Raw genomic sequence first — 5,677 nt, forward strand, 5'->3', positions numbered from 1 at the left:
CCAGATCCCAGGCATATTTTATTTGTTGTGGTGGTTAATCTTGATTGTCAACTTGACTGGATTTAGAATTGCCTAGGAGACAACTTTCTGAGTTTGTCTATAAGTGTTTCTAGAAAGATTTAAATGAAGCAAGAAAACCATCCCTGAACATGAGTGTCACCAATCCTTGGGCTGAGGTTCTAGACTTATTAAGAAGGAGAAAGGAGCAGAAAGTCAGGACTAATTTCTCTCTGCTTCCTGTTTGTAGACACGTGTGTTCAGATACCTCATGTCCTTGCCACCATGACTGCCCCTCCAGAATGAAGCATACCCTCAAGCAGTGACCAGCATAAACCACTTCATCAAGTTGCTGTTCTCAGGTGTTTGACAGCAAGGATTTATCAGGGAAAACACTTTGGAAGTGAACATACATTGCATTATTTATGTTTCTTGGATATTATCTGACATCTTCTATTATAAGAATTGACTACAACGAGCTAAGGTACATTCTTCCATATTTGTTGATAAATATTTGCAATGGAGTGGTATTTAAAATTCTAATATATTTTCCTAAAATATTCCAATTGCCAAGTTATGGTTGAGATGCTGCAAGTGTATGTGAGTCAGAGCTTAATTAATAATTTTATGAATAATCATCATATAATTACCTAGATTTATCAGCACTTTAAGTTTAATGAAATTTTTTGTGACAGAAATTTTATATGAATATGGAAGTGGATATTTTTTCTTCTTTGATCAACTTGATTATTTGACACGGGATTCTCCAGTAATTTGAATGAGAATGGCCCCGATGAAAAAAAGATATCACACAATATATTCTGATCATGGTTCCCTCCTCCCAGAGCCTCCCCATCTCTCCATGCACCCAGCTCCACACCCTTTATTTCTCTTTCTTTTAAGAAAACAAACAAAAGAAAACAAACCAGAATAAATAAAAAGAAAAATACAAGAAACACACACAGGAATCATAAAAACACAGAATCTGAAAGTATAATATACAAACAAAGCACTAGTAAAACAAAACAAAAATGCCTAGACAGAGCAATATTGTAATGGTTGTTCTGTCTCTTTTTTTCACATTGTTGATTTTTATTCGCATGGCATTTTCAGCACAATTTACAGCATTGTCCCCATTTCCAGTCTGATTATACAAGTGCTAAATGACAGTAAAGTCTGAAATAAATACATTACAAAAGAGGCAAAGCTGTGAACTAAGTGTCATGCAGAAGGTCCTACAGGTGGGGGAAGGAGCTGAGAAGGAAGTAAGTAGGGTCACATGACAGGAGCTCCCGCTGGAGTTCTTCAGTCATCTTTTGTCTTTTGCTCCCTGCTTGAGGATATGCGTGAACTCGATGTAGTTGAAATTGCCCTTCTTGTCAATGGGGGCCTCCCTGTAGAGCTCATCCACTTCCTCATCTGTGAAGCGGTTGCCCATGGTTATCAGCAGCTCCCTCAGGTAATCCTCCTGGATGGTGCCTGTTGCTTCCTCATTAAAGCAAGCAAAGGCGTTTCTGATGCCATCTTCAGGATCTGTGCCATTCAACTTCTCTCCAAACATGGTGAGGAACATGGTGAAATTGATGGGGCCTGGGCCTCATTCATCATGGCATCCAGGTAGACATCGGTGGGATTCTTGCCTAGAGAAGCCAGCATGTCATGCAAGTTCTCCTTGTCGATGAAGCCATCCCAGTTCTGGTCGATCATGTTGAAGGCCTCTTTGAACTCTTGGATCTGGGACTAGTCAAACATGGCGAACACATTGGATGTTGCCCGCTGAGGGCGCTTCTTGGTGGTATTGGTCTTGGCCTTTTTGCTCGACATGGTGGTGTTTTAAATCAGATCCGAGGACACACACACACACACACACACACACACACACACACACACACACACGAAACAACCCGAATGGCTACTGAGACTGACAGAGGGCTGTAGAGGGACAGTGGGGCGCTGCACCCTGTCTCTTTAAGAGACAAGCCACGACCACTCCCTCACCCATCCGCTGAGGCAGGCTGATCTTCAGCTTCTGGCCTGAACTCTCTTTCTGTATTCCTCTCGGAGAGGCAGCTTCTGCCTCTCTCCCCACTTCTCTGCTTCCCCCTTCCCTGTCTCTCTCTCCTCTCTCTTTCTCTTTCTCTCCCCTTTTCTCCCCTTTTTCCTTCCCTTCCATAACCCACCTAATAAATGTCCAACTTTATTCTATATGATGTGCCTATCCATCTCTCTTGCCCACTGCCTATCCGTTTGTTGCCACCAAGGACCAGCCACCTTCCCTGCCGCATGGTCTCTAGGATTGGCTGCTTTCAGGTCACCAGCAGTCCAGGAGACTCACAGCATCTCTGCCTCCCACCCGCCTGCCCACACCACTTGCCAGGGACCAGTCAGTCACCACATGGCTGGGGACCAGTCACCTTGGTTTGTGGACCTGCAACTTGGTCTCGACCTCGCAACAAGCTGCCGGGGACCCGCAGCAAATCCATTACAAATATGAGACAAAAAGTTTATAAAAATATGAAGTTTCAAAAGCATACACCATGCCCAGTTCTTAGTGACCCAGTGCCACACCTCCCTGCCTGCTGCCAAGGTATCTGTCATGATGGGCATAGACTCTAACCCTCTGTAACTATAATCCCTGATAAACTATCCAAAAGTTGCCTTGGACATGGTGTCTCTTCTCAGTAACAGAAAAGCAACTAAGACTATTTCCCTGAGAAGGTGGGTAGGCACTTGGGAAGTATGTGGGATATGGCAAGCCCCTTACCCTGCACCTGGCTCTATGTGAAGGGTCCACCCTAAGTAACTGTCTGTATCTCCAAACACAGATGCATTCCCAGTTGCTGCTGTGTCTGCAGCTGAAACATGAGTGCCCCAAGTCAGTCATTAGGGACAGAGGGTAGAGGTGGTGGAAGACAATAATGGGCCTATCAAGTGTCAGGCAGAAGTAAATGCTGAAATCCTAGGGTGGGGGCATCTACAATTGGGAAGGGCTCAAGATGAGCAATTAGGAGCTATCATATAAGATTAAAAGAAGAGCTAGATTCAATGTTTATTTGAGTCCTAGAATCTCCACCCTCTGGGATTTCAGAAAAGGACCTGAACTCTCCTCTGGGAGGCTTGGATAGTGTTTTGAAAAAAAAAAATGGCCCCCAAAGGGAGTGGCACTATTAGGAGGTGTGACCTTGTCAGAGGAAGTATGCCACTGTGGGGGCAGGCTTTTAGGTCCCTTTTGATCTTTTGCTCAAACTTCCCGTAGTATGACTTTCCTGTTGTCTTCAAGATATAGCAATCTGTTCTCTAGCACAACCCACCATGATGTTAATGGGCTGAACCTTTGCAACTGTAAGTGAGCCATCCCAGTTAATTATTTCCTTTGTAAGAGTTGCTGTGCTCAAAGTGTCTCTTCACAGCAATAAAAATATAGCTAAGACAGTTTGCCTAATTTGAACTGAGAAGATCTGCTTTTGAAACAGGGTTTCACTGTGTGGCCCTGGCTATCCTGGAATTGCTCTGTAGACTAGGCTGGCCTCAAACTCATGATCATGGTATTAATGAGACCTCAAGAGCTCAGAAGTGATGCCAGGAGCTGGAACAGGCCTCTAGGTGGAGGAGGTTCTGAGAAGAGTCAGGAGAAGTGGCCAAGCCAAGCACTATCAGTGATGAAACATAATGCAAATAGATTAGCAGTGTGGGATGACCAGCCTGTTTATGGACTCAGAGGTAAGCCGTGAGCCAGAAATGGTTGACGTGAGAGGTTGGAAGTTTTCCTATCAAAGGCACAAGAGGAAAAGTTGAGAAGATAAGTTATAATTGACAGCCAGTGGTTGAAACTCAGCCAGGGCCAATCGAATGAGTATTTGATGTAATCATAACTGATCTGGCCAGATTAATCCAGATTGCTCAGTGAATGATCCAGTCATCACTTAATTCTATTTGAAGGCTGTTTCAGTCAAGAGCTGATCTATTTTATTCTCTGCTTGGTACAAATAGGGACTCAATTTAGGATTTGATCCAATCAGTATTTGAACTATTCAATGCTAGATTCCAATGGTGGCTAATAAAATCAGGAGTTTGAGTGTCTCAACAGCTAACCTAATGAGCTATCTATCTTTGCTTGTTAGTTTTTGGACAACTTGACACAAGCTAGATTTATCAGGAAAGCAAGAACTGTGATTGAGAAAATGTCTTCATCAGATTGCTTATATTAATGAAAGATGTGGAAGGGCTCAACCCACTGTGGGCAATGCCACCCCTGGGCAGGTGATAGTAGTGGATACAAAAGCAGGCTGAGCGAGCCATGGAGAGCAAGCCTACAAGTATCATTCTGCGTTGGTCTCTACTTCTGGGCCCTGTTTGAGTTCCTGCCTTGGAATATGATCAACACATGTAAGCCAAACAAACCCTTTTCTTCCAAGCTACTTTTGATCATATTCTTTATTATATATAGTCTATTGATATGATCATCAATAAAAGAAAAGTATGCTACTGTCTGTGGCTGATAGAATGAGGGATTGATTTACCAAAGACTAATTCAATCAAGGGTCAGTGTAAAGAGTTTGGGCTGTAGCTCAGTTGTTAACTTGTCTACCATGTACAAGGCCTTGAGTTCAATCCCTAGTATCTCATAAACCAGGAATGGTGACTCATGTCTTTGATCCTGACACTAGGGAAGTAGAAATGGCAGGCTTGGGGGTTCAAGATTCTCCTGATTGAAGAGCAAAGCCAGACTGGAATCCATGAGATAAGGTGTCCCTTCAAAAAAAGTCAGTGCCACCAGGTGGTGGCAACACATGCCTTTAATCCCAGCATTTGGGAGGCAGAGGCAGGCAGATCTCTATGTGTTCGAGGCCATCCTGATCTACAGACTGAGTTCCAGGACAGCCAGAGCAATTACACAGAGAAACCACTCTGAAAAAGAATAAAAAACAAAATCAAGAAAACCTCTTCATTTCTCCTTCTTTCCCAACTCTCCAACACCTCTTCATTAATCCCAGTGGCATTGGGAGCTCATTGTGTCACTCATTGAACCTTTTGTTCTATTGGCTTTACTTGTAAATATTCCTTGTAGTGAGTTCAAGTAGAGGTCTGGTTCAAGACCTCTGGTTTCTGGTCCACTATCATCACTGGATCCTCACTGGGATATCCTGCAGCTGTCCCTAGTCTTGGAGGTCTTGTGAATATTGTTTCAGTCCCTCAGTAGCTCTAGCAGGTCCTAGATGGAGTAGATGCTAGGGTGGGTCAACCCCAGGCCCAGCTGGGTGGTAGCTGAGCTGGTCATTCTGGGCCACTGGGGTCACCTGCCTCAGGTGAGGGGGAGGAATCAGCTCCCCTAAGCTCATGTCCTCAGAGTTAGTTCACCCTCACTTGTGGTGAGGGGTGGGGCTGTCTCTCCAGAATACAGAAGCCAGTTCTCTTGTGAGGGTCAGGGCTGCTCTCTTACTGTCATATCCAGTGAGAGGCATGGCCAGTTCTCCCAGGGCCAGAGACGAGTGAATCTGGCTCAGCATGTCCCTCTGATTTCATCTCACATGGTTCCTAAGGCCCTCGGAGGTGACACGGGCTGCAGACATCAACACAGAGCCCAGCTGCAGCTGGACCATGGACCCCAGACATGGTCTTAGGCAGCAGCTTGGGCCTGGTTGACATCCTGACTCTGGGTGGAAGCACTGTCCACTCAGGT

General features: G+C 44.7%; 1 pseudogene; it reads right to left on the reverse strand.

Annotated features, from left to right (window-relative positions):
- Positions 1-1,306: 1,306 nt before the first annotated feature.
- Positions 1,307-1,821, reverse strand: LOC121441032 (annotated as a pseudogene).
- Positions 1,822-5,677: the final 3,856 nt, after the last annotated feature.

This window comes from Microtus oregoni, unplaced genomic scaffold, assembly GCF_018167655.1.
Source record: "Microtus oregoni isolate MIOR12 unplaced genomic scaffold, Mior012 000073F_000, whole genome shotgun sequence".
Taxonomy (NCBI): Eukaryota; Metazoa; Chordata; class Mammalia; order Rodentia; family Cricetidae; genus Microtus; species Microtus oregoni.